Source organism: Ptychodera flava, chromosome 4 (assembly GCF_041260155.1).
Source record: "Ptychodera flava strain L36383 chromosome 4, AS_Pfla_20210202, whole genome shotgun sequence".
Lineage (NCBI taxonomy): Eukaryota > Metazoa > Hemichordata > Enteropneusta > Ptychoderidae > Ptychodera > Ptychodera flava.
In genome coordinates this window covers 33,041,438-33,058,389 of record NC_091931.1, presented here as the reverse complement: position 1 = coordinate 33,058,389, position 16,952 = coordinate 33,041,438, and the positions used below count along the sequence as shown (strand labels likewise).

The following is a 16,952-nucleotide window of genomic DNA, read 5'->3' as shown; positions in this document are numbered from 1 at the left end:
ACTATTAATATCGCCTGCATTTTCAACTAGTTTCCGTAGTGTAGTGGTTATCACGTTCGCCTAACACGCGAAAGGTCCCCGGTTCGAGCCCGGGCGAAAACAACGTTGAAGTATATTTTTGAACAAAAAGCCGCATAAATGTTTGATGTCTAATGTTTTTTGAAATTTGTGCCTTCTTATGTTTTTCCTTTCATCAAACCTTTGTTCATTACTATTTTTACTAGTTTTTAGGGAGAAGGATTAAAACTCTCGAGGAAATATGTCAGAGTTTATCATTATTAAGTTACTAGGAGTAATGTAACCATCTTGTCATCTACTATAGTAGACTTCTAGCACGGAGTATGAGACAGAAAAAGTGAGAAATTACACTTCCATGAAATTCAAGATTTCGTACAAGCCGTAAATGCCTTCTCTTGAAGTATATTTAAGAGCGCATTGTCCCAATAGATATATATTAGACTTTCGTAATTCGATACCAGGTTGCCAGCTGTGATTGAAATTTGTTAAATTTCTAGAGATTTGATAGCAGTATAAAATCAATGTGATGAAAATTTTTCGCAAGCGGTTTCCGTAGTGTAGCGGTTATCACATTCGCCTAACACGCGAAAGTTCCCCGGTTCGAGCCCGGGCGGAAACAAAGACACTGATCAGTATTTTGGCATCCGCTGTTCACACTTTGAATTTCTTGTTCACCAGATGACGCAGACTGAAAGATCCGACGGATCTTTTAAGTCTACAGATAATGTGTACTTCTATAATTGTTTATGTCTTCTGACTCAACACATCTTTCTAAGAATACATGTATCGTGATGTATCAGTTCCAATAACGTATTTTTTTTCTGGGAACATGTGTCAGTGTTTCATCAATATGAACCTGTCAGTTATAACCGCACCGCATTAATATTTATATACACATCAACCTGTTTCTCCAATAATTGCCTTCTTTCTGACATACTTTACCTAAACATGCTAAAGAGTACATTGCCTTCGTTGGGTTTATATTCGTAAAGTTTTCGGAGTGCTATACTCATTCATGTATGGACAAAATAAAGTTAAGTAGCATAAACTCACATCCCACACTACTGCTTCCATGACCGATTACGCCTGAAAGGTAATTTCAGTGTTTTCAAACCTAAATGTGTTAATTCCTCTGTAATATTCCTATTGACTGTCATGGTTCATACCAGGGCTATAGTAACTGTAATATTTCCTTCACAATGGCTTGTTGCATCATAGCCAGAAGAAAAAATCAGTTTATAAAACAATAATTACTTTCCGGATAGATGTGTGATAATATACTTCGCATTCAAAAATCTAGATGAGTCCTATCTTTACAAATCTTTATAATATTAGTATTTACTTGAAATCAGGTCGGGCGTTGGTGAAGGTGGTCACGTGACTCTACTGAAGCATAACGCCATATATGCCTAAATTGCATGAAAAATGCATTTGCAATTATCACGTGATCTTCTAGTCGTTTCTTATCTGTGTTAGAGAAACGAGTCGAGATTGGGGCTCCCAGTATCAAAATATACAAATAATAAAGTTCCGGTGACTGATTTTAGTATGATAAAAATTGATAACATTATTTGATTTCGGAATGTTTGTGATTGAAGTATATTTAAGAGCGCATTGCCCCAATAGATGTATATTAGACTTTCGTAATTCGATACCAGGTTTCCAGCTGTGATTGAAATTTCTTAAACTTCTAGAGATTTGATAGCAGTAAAAATAAATGTGATGAATTGTTTTGGCAAGCGGTTTCCGTAGTGTAGCGGTTATCACGTTCGCCGAACACGCGAAAGGTCCCCGGTTCGAGCCCGGGCGGAAACATAGAGAATTTCATTTTTTAGCTTCGAGCATAGACTCAAAAATAGAGTCATGGAGAATTCAATATATATTAATCATTTCACATTTAAGCATTTTAAGAAAAGTATTAATGCAATCATATTTATTACAACCTAAAAGTCTCAATGAATAGCCTCTCGGAGGCATTTAATATGCCGCACCATATTTCCAAAGTCACGGGTAAACGTGAGCTAAAGGTCACTTTAAATATGCGTCACAGAGGGCGCTTCACTTTTATCACCGTACTTCGGTTTCAACTCTTCTTGCAACCTTGGCGAACCTTGAGGAACCAAGTAGCTGTGTATCATGGACCAACTGAAGGTTTCATTTGTTCCCTGTCTTTATATATTTTTCCATGTCCTTAGGAATGGCAGATACAACATTTCGAAATTGTCAATGGTCAGTTAAAGGTACCGATCACGATAGACAAGGGTTATAGATCCTGATGTACTGTAAGTAAGATTCGGTGATTAACGATCATGTGGAATTATACACCTAGGCCTAATAGTAGAAGTCGCGCGACTTCTTTCAAATTTTTTGAAAAATCACATCGACGATTTTAGGTTGTTTTATTCGAAATAGGGCTACAGAGGCTCGATTTGCAAACATTTACTAATCTACAGACCTGCAGCGCATTCAAATTTGTAAGTAACAATTTGTAGTGCATTAGCAAATCATTGCCAACTTATTCACCGAACTGCCTCCGACAACACGGCGAAAGGCGGGAATAGCATGTCAGATGGGTTCAACATTGAACCTCTAAAAACATATTTTTTTAAATGACAGATAGAGTGACAAAATTCAACATTGAATCCCATGAAAGCTTAGAACGGCAACCAACGAAACTAGCACAAACTAGCACAAACGATTCACACCTTCACTGGCATCCTTCATTTGCACATGTACGTACAGAATATATCAAGAAAAGTGAGAACCATCAATGCCTCAGCGAAAATTGTCGTCTGCCTAGACTATTTATGAAAATTAACTTGTCCAAAAAATCAGAATATTCCTAGATCCTATACGAGATCTAAAATATCCACCTATCTGCAATTTCCTATAATTTTTGTCTTTATTTTTAATTAGCACTAGCCTGTAATTTGTTTTGAAATTCACTTTGCTTTTTCCTAAAGATATTAATACTCAGATACTTTAACTTTTAAGTCGTGACAAAATTAGCTGTGTTGATGTAAGGAAAGCTTAACTAACTGATATCGGAGGCACCTAAGGACGTTAACCTGCCGTACTTTAAGTTTAATCTTGAATTGAATTGTACTGAAACCAAAACATACAAAATTACCCTCAGTGGTAGTCACTGAATGATCTCATCCGTACCCTGACCACCTCTTAGTGTTTCTCAAGTTTTGTGAAAGTTATAAAAATGCTAGGACAGTCATAAGATAGAGAGCGTTGATTCCTTATAGAATATTGCTAAGGTGTGACCGGAAACATTAAAAATGCGTGGGCAAGAGAAAGATAGGAAAAGATACTTTCACTTTAATTATGAGAGAAGTGTAGGCAGGATGATATTTGGAGACGTCAAAATGGCTTCTACAAACAGTCATCTTAAAATTCCACGCACTTTGGATTGTTGTACAAAAGTAATTCGCATGCATGCAGGCACGTGCTCGAAACATGGAAGAGAGTCATACTCCAGACATAAAAACTTGAGAGAAAGTTGTCGCACGGCACCAAGATGGATAATTCGGAAGGCATATCGACATGCATATGCCTTTAGTCAAATTGTCATATTTGAATCACAGTCACTCCATCTTGATCATATTGCGAACCATACACTAATCTTATGGCTACTGTACAACTATATATCACAGTTTACTGTCCTTGTGTTAGTAAGAATTCACTTGAGATCACTCAAACAAACAAACAAACAAACAAACAAACAAACAAACAAACAAACAAATAGGCTGACAAAACAAACAAACAAGCAAACAAACAAATAGGCTGACAAGATAAAGAAACGTTTTAGCTCACATAGGAAGTAACAACCCATACCATAGCATGCACTAACTTTTTTAGGATTTAGACAGTGAAGCCAACGGAGCTATTGATATCGAAAAAGCTATTCCAGGAGCAATATTTGAGGGCAGGGGAAATTATAATATAGCTTGGGCAGGGGACATATTTTTAGGTGGCAGGGGAGCAAATTTTAGTTTTTTTGTCGGGCAGGGCAGATATCGGTTGGTTGTCCCGGGGACAGGGCTTTGCGAAAAACGAGGAGAGGGGGAGCTACTTTTAAAACGGGTCAGGGGAAGTTGAGCCATGGTGTTTTCAGGGGATTTTTTTCACAGGGCAGGGGAAAATCGACAGGTTTTTTCATCACAGGGTAGGGTAGCTCCATGTCTGCAGGGGAAATGGAATGACAAAATTTGGGGGGGGAATTTTTTGCAGGGCAGGGGAAATCGGCAAGTTTTTTTCCGCCACAGGGCAGGGGAGCTTCAAAAATTGACAGCGGGGAGGGGAAACAGGCAAAAATAAGTGGGGAGAGGGTAAAAATGAAGTTTGAGTGCGGGAGGGCAAGTCGAAAAGTTTTCTGTGGGAGGGCAAATTATGAACAGCTAATTAATTACCCTCATGACTTAAAATTAGTCAGTTCACATTACTTGTCATGCACAATATGTCCTGTCATAGTAAAGACCCCTTTAAAAGTGCATTGTTCGTTGGCTGCACCTGTTTAGACACTTGAGGCCAGACGTTTGTTTGTTTGTTTTGGTACATATTGCACGGACCAAGGAATCGGAAACCTTTCATGGATCTCAGGAATGTTTTAAGGTCCCAACTCCTACTGTAATCGTATCTAAATAACTTAGTGTGATAGCTCCTGATTTAATGTATCGGAATGAAATATTTTAGTCCCCACTTTATCTTTCACGGTTGATTTGACAGTGCAGATACACTGATATCTGGCAATGGGAGAGCCGATCCATGAGTAAATGATGATCTCAGAACCAGTTATTAGTATTATGCGCTAGTGTTGCATTCACTTTTTCTCACACAAGTAAGTTAGTATCCACTTTTGAGGACTGGCAAATCCACCAGATTGACTCTAAGCTAAACATTTGGTCTCAAATCACTGTATTTGCTCACTACTGCCGGAGTTTCCATTGTCAGCGGAGCGGTAACCCTCTCTGTAAAACCATTTCTAACACTTGGGCGATAGCTTTTAATAGCAGCGGTATTCAGGTGCACTGATACGAAATCATCCAAGGCTTGGGAAAATTCCAAATAAAACACCGTCACTAGTACTGGCGCACAAAGGACATGCTCGTAAGTGCTTACAAGCAGCTTATAATAATGGGAGATTGTGGATGTTATATCAGCAAAGTTTTATGTTGTTCCCGTAGAGGAATGTCAGAGGTTACCTTAAAAAGAGGAACTTTATTTTTTATTACTTTGTTAATTTATTGCAAATATTTGGTCAGATTGATAAACATTCTGCTGCATCAAAAAGTACGTAAGTGCTGTTTTCTGTCGTATGATAATACCAAATATAGTAAATTAAGTTATTTTCGAAAGCAAATTCAACCTGTGTGTCAACCATTCCCACATTTCAAACGTCTTTTTTTCGAGTCAGTTGCTTGGCTTTCTGTGCAAAGCTCCGTTAGGCCCTATTCACTTAGCCATTACAAAACGCATTGGTAGAAGTATACGTGCACGCACGGGCGAATTTGAGTCATGTACAGAAAGTCTTGCGCTTGATTTTCCTAAGTTTTGAGAAGATTTATCAGGCAATCTGCAAACAAATACCGCGGAAACGAGAGCATTTCTCAAATGTCATGGTTTCGGAACAATAATGTATTCATCGACATGTCCGTTTGCGTGAGAATTTCATTGCGCTCCACCGGTGTTGAAGGTCACGTTGTATAGAGGTCAGTTTTATATGCCTTGGCTCCTTTCTGATACGATGTAACGCAACGGACGTCCCCAATATCCTCCTGCATTCACCCCTCTCATCATACTTTAGGGTAGTATGCGCCTCGAAAGTGAAATGAAAGACTTAAATTTTGCTCAAACTTTCGTCATGGAATCTTCTTCCAACCATTCTCTTACCAAATCAAGACTAAAATCGGGAGTCATCGTGCAAATTTTGGTACTAGAGGAACAATAACCCAAGATTTACCGATATTTAAAAATAAAAATGGCCGCCATCCCTGTGTTAACTCTACGGAGAAAAACAAAATTTTCGAATTTCGAAAAACTAAGCCAGTGAAAAGTTTTCTCACACCAAGAACTTTAAAATGAACCCACACAAGTGGTATATCAGAAAAGAATTGTAAAAGTTTGAGAGTCCAATTATCTGTCCCCGAGGCGCGTTCTACCTTAAAATCATCACCTGTTCTCATTCTTCTCTCGCCCACGCTGTTTGTTGTCTCCAGTCACACCAAAGCAACGTGAAATCATTTAACAAGTAAAAATCCCCATCTCACAAGAGTCCTGACATTTTTATGACACTCACGAAAACGTTTGGGCTCGGATAAGGTCATTCGATTAATCGCTATCCTATACTGTTTGTGAAAGGATATCCGCGGAAACGAGAGCATTTCTCAAATGTCATGGTTTCGGAACACTTCTGTTCGAGATTAAACCTACGGCGAAGTTGGTTAAACAAATATTGCTTATTTGTTTTTAGACCGAAACCGAAACACCCAGTAATTCCGCACACACTCGACCGAACATGAAAGGATTGTCGCTGTTTATGTCATGAAATTAAATACTCTTAGCACCGTGGCAATGGTCAAAGTATAGATTGCAAAACTTTGAGTATCAGAACTACATTTGAGGTCTTTAGACCAGGCCTTTTTGACCTATAAATCATCGATAAACGTCATCTCTTTAGGTAAAATTATTGATGTCGATTGAAGCCAAAGTGTTTATACAGTTTACGTCTATATACAAGTAGACTGAACAGAAACGGACGACACCATGCATAAAATATGCGTGGCTGGCTTGTGTACTTTGATGATATAATAATTGCCAAAAGGCCCTAAACTTTGCCGATTCATGTACATCAGCTGGAAATTCTCTGGTAATAAAATGTTATCACATGTCAACATTATTCCGATGGATCTATCTATCACTCTATGTGCCCTATGTAATTATTCTATCAAATGGAAACTCGGATCATATTACCTACTTAGGCAAGCAAAGAAGTCAGCGTTCTAATCACAATCTGCATTCCCCGTCTCATAGAAGGCGATGCAGTGGTCGATCAAACTTGTGACTTTACCACGACTCCTATAATCACTTCCGTAAGCTACATACAACTAACACCAGTGACATGACTTGAAATGAGCTGACCTGATATGCTATCACGTTTTGGAAAGTGTACCGAGCTGCCGATAAATTCCATATATATAGTGGTGTATTCTTAGCAAGGTCTCCAAACACATATTTTCTCTCCACCTCATGCTGTTAGTTGTGATCGTTCCCCTATCATCGAACGGCTTCAAACTCGGCGTGATAGCTCCTGATAAGTTCTATCATTTTATTGCATTTCAGTACATGAATGACAAGAAACTACGGGAAATCACACGTTATGAAGAAATAAATAAAAATACAAGCATTGAGGCTAAGACTGAACAACACAAGCTGTATTTCTGTCTTGTGATGAATGAGCATATGATTGGAAACTTGATGTAGGTAAAACGTTCTCCATCACGCCAATACAGTAATGTGTGTCGCTTAGATTTGAAAGCACTGTGCACTTGGTAAATTTTACATCTTCATTTAAGAAAATATAGGTACATTGCATTGAACTTGCAGCGTAAAATTACATCCAGTCAAAGGAAATCTTTCTTTTTAATCCTGCCTACGGATTACTCAGTCCAGCGTGCTAGTGTTCAATCCATTAAATCCACCCATTCTCATACAAGTACGATAGTATTCACTCTGAGGACTGTCAAATTCACCAGACTGAACCAAAGTAAAACATTTGCTGATTTAGGGCTTCATATAACTGGATTTGCTGACCTTCAGGTGCTTTTCAGTATCAGTGGCGCTGTGTCATGGTGTGAAATGGTGGTGAGCTATGGTCGTAACATTACTGTTCAAATCGTCTTTCCGCAACTTATGTAAAATGTCTGTAATGGTGTCGCAACGGCTAATCCCGTCCGAAACTAAAAACATCACAGGCATTTTCACTGTAAATGTTCATTCTCTAGCAGCAGAATGACACACTTTTAAAAACATTTGTCAATGTTGACATCTTCTTGATTTCAAAATCACATTAATTGTATAACACTCGCATAACCTCTGATCAAAAATACCATAGAAAAAAGAAAACTACATGGAGAAAATCGCTAGCAAAATTGTATCGCAAAAATGATGGCAAATATTCGAAATCTACCTCTACTACATTTATCCTTCAGTATCGATGATATATTCCCTTGTTGGTATATTTGCGTATTGTGTATAATGGAGAAGATTTCTCGGAATCAAGCTAATCCTTTTGCCAAAGAGATCCGTATTTTACTCTGTATATGTGCAGTTTTTCACCATGCTCTTCTACCAACACACTGCGGTCAGCGTCGTCGGATGGGAACAGCTCTTTCCTCCCTTGGTGACTGTTAGTTCAAATCTTCTGTGTGAAGTATTGATACCAGTAACCTTCCCTGGATCAACGGCTGCAGTGTGCTTACTTCCATCATCCAGTATGACATCAATGACCCCATTTGTCCCATTTGCAATATGTGTTCTTGGCATTTTTCTGTTCGAAATTACAAGATTGCGATAAGGAAAATAATTTTTTGACTACGAAGAAAACATCGTTGAACGAAATGTATGTCACAAACAAAATGCAGTGGATTAAACTTTAATATCAGAAAAAATGACGGCCTAAATCCGGGAGTTTAATATCGTTATAAGGAGAATATTGTACAAATAATACTCCTAATGGTTTAAGTCTATACTGATGAAAGTGTCTGTATCCTATTAAGGTCGGTCGTTTGTCGAACATTTTTTTCCACGTCATTAAAATATATTTATGTGGTTGTTAATTTCTGTTCTGTTTCTGTTTAAGTTCAAGAGTTCTTTCACCGTTCATGATGTCAAATTTTGTCACTGATTACAGGGTCAAGTGATGCTCGGCTTGACAAAACCAATGTATACGCAGACGAATGTTATCACTTCATGTACTGGTTTGATAAAGAGAAGTACAATGTAGTTTATAGTGACATTGGCATTGTTGGTAGATGTTGTTAGAGGCCCTCAAAGACGACGCAGGTAACCTGTCTCAGACGTCAATATTTGAGCTATGATTAGGTGGCCTCAAGAAGCGGTACTTAATAATAAATAAATGATGGTTGTACATAGATGCGTTACAAGGAACTGTCATTAGGAACTATCATTAGAACGCATTGTTGTTGTAAAGGAGGTGTCGTTCTATGGGACATCATCCCTCTATATGCTACGCTGTATCACGGCCTCTTCACTACAGTGCCACTATGTGCATGGAGGTACTGTGGGTGCGCTTATGTCCTCTGGCATACCTTTTGCTGTTTTCGTGATAATGATCAGAAATTTGTAAGGACCTAAAACGAACACACCCTTACCTCCTTCAGTTGCTGTGTACCGAAAAGACCTCTCAGATGTGCGCGAGTGTCTGTGCCCAAATGCCAGTCAAATCTTCTTTCTCCTGTAAACAACAATATACAGATATTGAAACCGGAGAACAATTCATAAAAACAGCTTTTTTGTTCGACAAAGGCTGATACTGGAAAGTTGTTTGATCGATATAACTACTGATATTAGGTGGTGGTGAGATAGCCGGTATTACGGACATGTATGAAAAAGGGTGTGTCTAGCTGCCCTGATAATGTTGTATTACTGTTACCGACGGAAACTATGTAGTTGTTGAGCATTTCTCTAATTATCGATCGACTCCGCTCTTCTAAACTCTTCGTGCGCACATCGAAAATATAGACCACCTTAAGAAAATATATAAGATAAAATTGTGCTTCCATAAGGGGCAGCTGTGACTTTAAACCCTGATAATACCAATACAAGTTACACTTAAGACAGGCAGCATCCGGACAGAAATACAGTATCTATGTATGGTAATGATAAATGAGTTGAAACTGCTTATTCTTCCAGTTCCTTATTCACAGTTTTAATGAAAATAGTTTAGTCCACTTTAATAAAGAGGAACCGTCCTTCAGGGATCATGGATTCCATGCTTATTTAGATATGGTACCTACATAACTAATGAACAAAATTTCCATGGCAGTCTAAATTCAGTCGAAATCGAAACCATTTCTTTCTTTCACTTGTACAGCTTCTCCCACCCATTTCGAAAATAGCAAACAGACAAATCGTGTGTCATAAAGAAAAAAGGACGTTACCTGTTTTAATACACCAACACCAACCAACTCTCTGAAGGTTGACTCCAGACTCGGCTGTTAAACTCGGGTTGATTTTGAATAATAATGGTGGCGTGATTTTTTCCAGCCAATGATATTAAACTATACATCAATATAACTCTAGGGGTCTGAAAATGCACACTGTCTTGCACTAAATAACCTGGCCTCAATCCACAATAGTACCTAAAAAGGCAGCTGATTATATGTGACTCAGTCAGCGATAAGTAAACTACCAATATGCCGTTTTAGTAAACTATTTTTTGATTGTATGAAAAGGGAGCAAACACAAACTACACAACTTTAAACTCATTGGGGACAAAACACATTAGACAGGAAGCAACCCTAGTTCTCTTTACGGTATTATGAACACGATGAATAAGAGCAAAATATCCGTTCTGTTCTCTTTTTTGAAGGAAGGTTGGTCAAAAAGTCACTGTTTAGAAGCATCATCACGGATTTAAGGGTGGCATATACATGTTGGCAAAGTATATATCTTTTTTTAACCACATTTCTTTAACAATTGAATACTAAGGCTGCATTTACACATATATTTCGAGGGGAGGGACGGAAGATGCCAAAAGAGTTATCAGATTTTTTCAAATACCCCCTCTAACAAACTCAGAATCGTTCAAGTCCCGCCCTTCTGACTTGCTATAATTTTGGAGTCCCCTCAGAGGAAGGCAAAATGTGGCTGGTATAGTGCCTCGTCCAAACATATCAAATCATAATACATGGAAGTCTATTGAACAAACTATTAACATTCCCCCACAGAAACAAGCTATATGTCTACATTTATACGCGTTCGATAACTCAGGTAAATGTACTTTGCTCGAAGTGGCAGGTCAAAAGTGCATGCCATGTGTGTACAAAAAATGATTTTGGATTTGATTGGTAATATTGATTCAATACACATGGTAGTCTATGAGAAAACTATGAACACTTATTTTCCAGTTTAAAACTAGCAATATCTGTTCATCTAGGGACGTTTGATAATTGATATAAAAATACTTGATTGGCATTGGTTGTTTGCATGTGCATGTGTGTACAAGAAATTTGATTTGAGAATTTCACTGACGATGTTCATCCACTATACATGGGAGTCTATGACAAAACTGTATATACTTTTTCCTAATATACAACTTGCAATTTTTGTGCATATATAGACCCTGATAATTGACATAATTGTACTTGATTAGAAGAGGGTGGTTTCAAGTGCATATGTGCACAAGAATTTTGATTTTTGTAATTCACGGAAAATGTTGATTTGCTATACAATGAAGCCTATGAGGATGTAATATGAATTATTTTATTACAATAAACAATTGCTAAATCTTTTTATTTATAGACGTTTTGTAGCTGATATTAATGTACTTGATTAGACTAGTGTAGTTACAAGTGCAAGTGTGAGCAAGAAATTTGAGTTTGGAATTTCATCGAAATATTGATTCCCTATACATTGCAGTCTATGAGAATCTATGAATTTTTCTACAATACAATCTAGCTAAATATTTGTATTGATAAACTTTTGATAATTGATATTAATGTAATTGATTAAACGAAGGTGGTTACAAGTGCATGTGTGTGCAAGAAATTTGAGATTGGAATTTCACCGAAATATTGATTCACTATACATTATAACAGTATTCTATGAAAGTTTAAAGGTCAAATGAGAAATTATATGTCAATTAAGATATTATTGATACGAACTGTGACACGCAGGGGGAGGGTCAGTGTTTTTTGCGCACGAAATTTAGGTAGGGTCACTCTTTTTCTTGCAAACACTTTTGAAGGGTCAAGGTTCTGTATGGAGGGACACTGGTCATGCATTTTTCCAGCTGAAGTCAATTTCACGAGGGTTTGACACATAAGTTATCATCTCCAAAATAGTTATTTAAATGTTATTTGAAGCTTCCAGTTGCAATTTAAGACACTATGTACTATTCTAAATAGTTTTTATTCTGTCAGAGTCCTCAAAAATAAAAATGTACATACAAAAACATGAAAGTTTGACACTGACTTAGACCCAATCGGAGAATGTTATCAAATACGTTATCTCCCAAATTGTTATTGAAAGGTTAAGTTGAAGGTTATAGAGGACAACTTTGAGCAATAACAGTTCAAACAGAGGGGTTGGGTAAGTAGAAATCATAACAACCTAAATCCTTTGCCTCAAGTTGGCTGCTTGGCTCATCATTAAGTTTTACCTTAAAACTTGCACCCGAAGGGCACCCTGCAAATGGAAATGGCAGGAAATGAAAGTGTCAGAAGGTATTTGGGAAGGAATTTGATATTTAATAAATTTTCAGGTCCCCTCTTTGCAATGTCAATTTTTTGAGACCCCCTGGCATGTTGTAAATATTTTCTAATCCCCCTGCTGTGTTGCGGCCAGGACGCGCCCCCGCGACAATGTCCCCAAAATCGAATCATTGTCCCGCATTCTTGCATACGTACTGAGGGTCCCTCGGGCAAAATCAGGAATCGACTGTGTCGGGTGTAGTCTGCAAGTAATATCTGGTCAGATACTGTCGATAACATTTGTTTTGTATGATTATATTTTCGTGCTTTTAGAGCTGTGAATAGAAGTAATTAAATCTCTGCACTTGATATTATAACTTACTTATAGTCCGACTGAGCTCTCTGATTGGCGACAGATCTGCTACAATTGCTTGCCTGAATGAATTCAAGCACAGTGAAGCTGTCCCGGTAGCTTGAATTTTTGTTTGTAAACTAATTTGTTACACAATAATACAAAATTTGATTAACAACTACAGCATGTTGTCCCAAAAATGTGCAAAATGTCCCCCAAAACAAAGGGTAGGTGGACAGAGTGTCCCGTGGTTTAAAATTCCTGGCTGCAACACTGCCCCCTCCCGAGGTGTTTGTGAATGCAGCCTAATTCATTCACTCCTAATGTTACATTTTTACATTATTCTCCTTCACTCTCCTTTACGTAGACAAAACTTCACAGAAAAGATCTATGGATTCAAAAAACAACAAAACCAGAATTTTGATAGATATCAATAGCAAACCTTTGATTAAGCAGTTTATTCTAGTCAATAACAGCAAAGATTGACTCAAGGACATTCTAGACACACTGTTCCGATGTAAATTAATTGGCAGGGATCCATAACACAACCGTAAAAGGCTGTCGTAAGTTGGTCGATTGAATAGGGTGTGGCCCATTTACAGATTGTATGAAAATCCGGAAGAAATTTACCGGTCAGCAAATAAATGGTTTTATCGCCTTCTTGATGATGGCAACCATTCTTTATGAAGGCGGTATCAATAATTATAACTTCCCTTTTATGCAAAGACTACATGCCTTATCGAAACCGCCATACCTTTTAAAGTTGGTACTAAAATCAAACCAAATCGTTATACTACAGAAACTATCCCAATTCGAACAAACCCGCAACTATTCACAATATTCATGGATCACGATATGAAGTTGATGTGAGTCCCGCTGTGAAGGGTATTTTCACCGCAGTTACCTGTCCCGGCGAGTGATATTTATCACAATTTCATGTAAACTTTCATGAATGTCAAGTAAATTTTATAACGTCGAATCTGTCGAAACGGCAAGTTGCGATAATTTCTGTTGTATGTAAATCTGTCCAGTACGGCCTTTTAGAAAATATTCAACTATTGTTAATGCAGGTACGTATAAATAGATATTCGTCATCGAATTTCCAGCTTCCTCATTTTTTGTTCTGAAACATAATTTATTATTGTTTTCACTTCACAAATTACTGACCATCGTATCAAACAAGAGTGTAAGTTAAAGCAAAGAGAGGCAGTTTAAACCTAGTCCACTGAACACACCTTTGGCGTGCAGGAAAAAACTTATAACACTGTGTTTTGAAACTCATAAATAGTCATATCCCGTGGCCACTCTAGCGTTGATGAAGCCTACTCGATACAGACAGAAATTCTGCTTGTGTAAAGACAAAACAGACCCTGCCAAGGGTTGTAAATTAGAGCTAACGATTGGCTCCCTGTGTTAAAAATTAGGACATAAGATACTACTTCCATTCATAGGCCTAAAGCCTCTACGTTAGTTTATTAAGGCAACACACTCACTTGTGTGTCCCATGCAGACAGTGTGTCTGGGGAAATTGAAAAAAAACAAGACTAGTACATGGACTAGTGCATGGTAATGCTACATTGTATCCCAATCTTGAATACAGGGTGCCAATCGTAAACTCTCATTTACAACTCCAGATAGAGCTAGTTTTGCCTTTGTAGAAACAATTTCTGACTGCATCAAGTGGGCTTAATCAACACTAATGTGGCCACGGGTAAATGTGAAGAAGTATAACTCACACTGTGTCTCTCTGTATTTCAATGAGTTGAGTATAAAAATATTCCAATAGAAAAGTTCGCAGCAGTTCTGTGCTAGTATTGTCGCTTTGCACACAGCATGCAAGAGCTTCAACTGCAGATAATATAGCAAGGTCTTGTAATATTCTCACATGTATCCGCGCACAAGTTGGCTTTATACCGATTGCATTTTTGTAAACACGATAGTGTTGTTTTTATCTACTTTTTAAAGTACAGACCGGATTATTCGTTGACTTCAATCAATAACAAATCATATGAAATTATATGACTCATGAAAGACAACTGTACAATACAATTACTTGCAGCTTGCTTTTGAACAAAACGCTCTGCTATTGAATTGGAATAAGCAAAAATGAAGGAATTCCAAAGAAGTTTTGCATTCGCGTATTTGTCACTACTTCCTCAACTGATGTTTTCCATAGTCACACTGCAGCAAAAATTATATCCCCTTTTCTCTTACTTTTGTTTTCCACAGTTACCAGCTCTGATGATACTGTAACCCAGATCGGTCCGTCAACAATCATGCACCTAAATGTCTCTCCCTGAAACCATCATACCTCATAGACTAATCAACAGTGTCTACTGTCATTTCCTATCGAACAAAAATTACAGTTTTTCAGGTCTAAGGGCGGTTTCTCTTTAACATGCAGTCGAAATAGCTTCGTCATTGAAACAGTATATGGCGTGTACGTGCTGTGAGGTACAATCTATGTGGATATCTTTTTGTTATTAGCAACTATATCATAGGTTTCCAGATGTTGAATGTACCCGTTGTTAATGCGTAGATAAGATTACATTTGAAGAGGTTTTTATCTCAGCAGAACTGCAATAGATACTATCGTTGTACTGATACGAAATTATCCAAACGATGGAAACATGCAAAATAAAAAAAACAATCGTCACTAGAGTACGACTGACATGCTCATAAATGCTTACAACGCAAGACTCAAAGAAAATCTGAACGGTGATTTGATGTCCCGATTCACAGTTTTCGTTGTGCAAGCGTGGCATGCTGTCAGTCCGAATTTTATACTCTAACTTTTGCCAAGATAGCATGAGTCAACCCGACCCTATAAAATGTATTTTTATAACGAGATAATGTGACGATTAGGAACGCTAGAATTAGGATGGTGATGCGTTTCACCTTGCAGGACTGTGACAAAAGTATATGCAGTATATGTACATTGTTTTAATCTGGCCATCTGATTGGCTGAAGACAGAGTTTGCATTCTCAACTAGAAGACTCGAACATGAACGATGAATATAATAGTAAAGAAGGCGAAAATCTGAGCATGGCTATGGCATAATAACAAAAATCTACATAGCATCTATTATTCAGAAATTCCAAGAGTTCAACAATCCGTGGCACAATTCGGCCAACCAATAAACCAATTTGCATTTTCAAATAAGAAAATCGAAATGGAGCTAATTTTCAATTTTCAAATGGTTTTATCATCTTGATTATTAACTTTTAGGCCTATTTCTAAATTTAAAATCTTTGGGCTGAGATTGAAATATAGGAAACAGGTGTATACTGCTGTGAGGATGGCACTTTACGGCCATTCAAATTTCCCTCTGACAAACTCTATTTCCCACAATTCGTATTTCCGTTTTTTCAATTTCCAATATACCAAATGTCCGATTTTCCCATTCATTTGGGGCGTGGCAGCTGATAGTATCCATCTTTTGCCTAAAAATGCATCAAATTGTGACAGTTGTTTGCGCGGGCAAGTCGTTCAATGGATCGAGTATAAACGAGCATACAAAGAACAATAGTGTTGCGGCCGCCGGAAAGGAAAGTCCGATATAAATCAGTTTGACCTGACCTGCTGAAGTTTTGCGCGCTTCCCGTCAACGTCGCAAACTGGAACATTGTGTAAATTGTGACAGTCATCAGCCCAATCAGAGCGCGGCATCCACATTTAATTTTATCTGATCAATTTATTCAGCTGTCAATCTTTGTACGCAATGATGTTCTCCTCATAATGATCTAAGTAACCAATCATAGTTTTTATCAGTATGCCAGGTCACTTTATAAATTGCACCTATTCCAACCCGATCAAAATCTTGACCTCAAAGGCGTTTGATACCATGTTTGAGACATCATCGTCTATTAACAGTTCGTTCAGAGATACCACTTGCCCTGGGCAAAACATTTTGAGATGAACACCTATTTCGCAGTGACTTCTTCCTTTATCACCCATTTCTTGAATTTCTTGCGGCTGAACGCACCAACTTAAATTCATTGCCAGAAGTGCACGCGCACTCTACCAACCAAAGAACACTTTTTTTCTTGTCTTCCAGTATGTGAGACGATGTTAGGGACTGGCCAGTTTGTTCAGCGCTCTGTACGTACGTGTGTAGTACTAGTACACACACTCCAGAGCT

General features: G+C 37.8%; 1 long non-coding RNA gene and 3 other non-coding genes across 4 annotated transcripts in view; all 4 read left to right on the top strand.

The window, feature by feature from the left end:
• The window catches only part of LOC139130380 (uncharacterized), a 37,219-nt gene that overhangs the window by 8,111 nt on the left and 12,156 nt on the right, over window positions 1-16,952 (top strand). The gene's annotated exons all lie outside the window — the stretch shown is intronic.
• On the top strand, window positions 30-102 carry Trnav-aac (transfer RNA valine (anticodon AAC)). The gene has a single exon. It is a non-coding gene; the product is annotated as a tRNA-Val (tRNA).
• Trnav-aac (transfer RNA valine (anticodon AAC)) lies at window positions 565-637 on the top strand. The gene has a single exon. It is a non-coding gene; the product is annotated as a tRNA-Val (tRNA).
• On the top strand, window positions 1,761-1,833 carry Trnav-aac (transfer RNA valine (anticodon AAC)). The gene has a single exon. It is a non-coding gene; the product is annotated as a tRNA-Val (tRNA).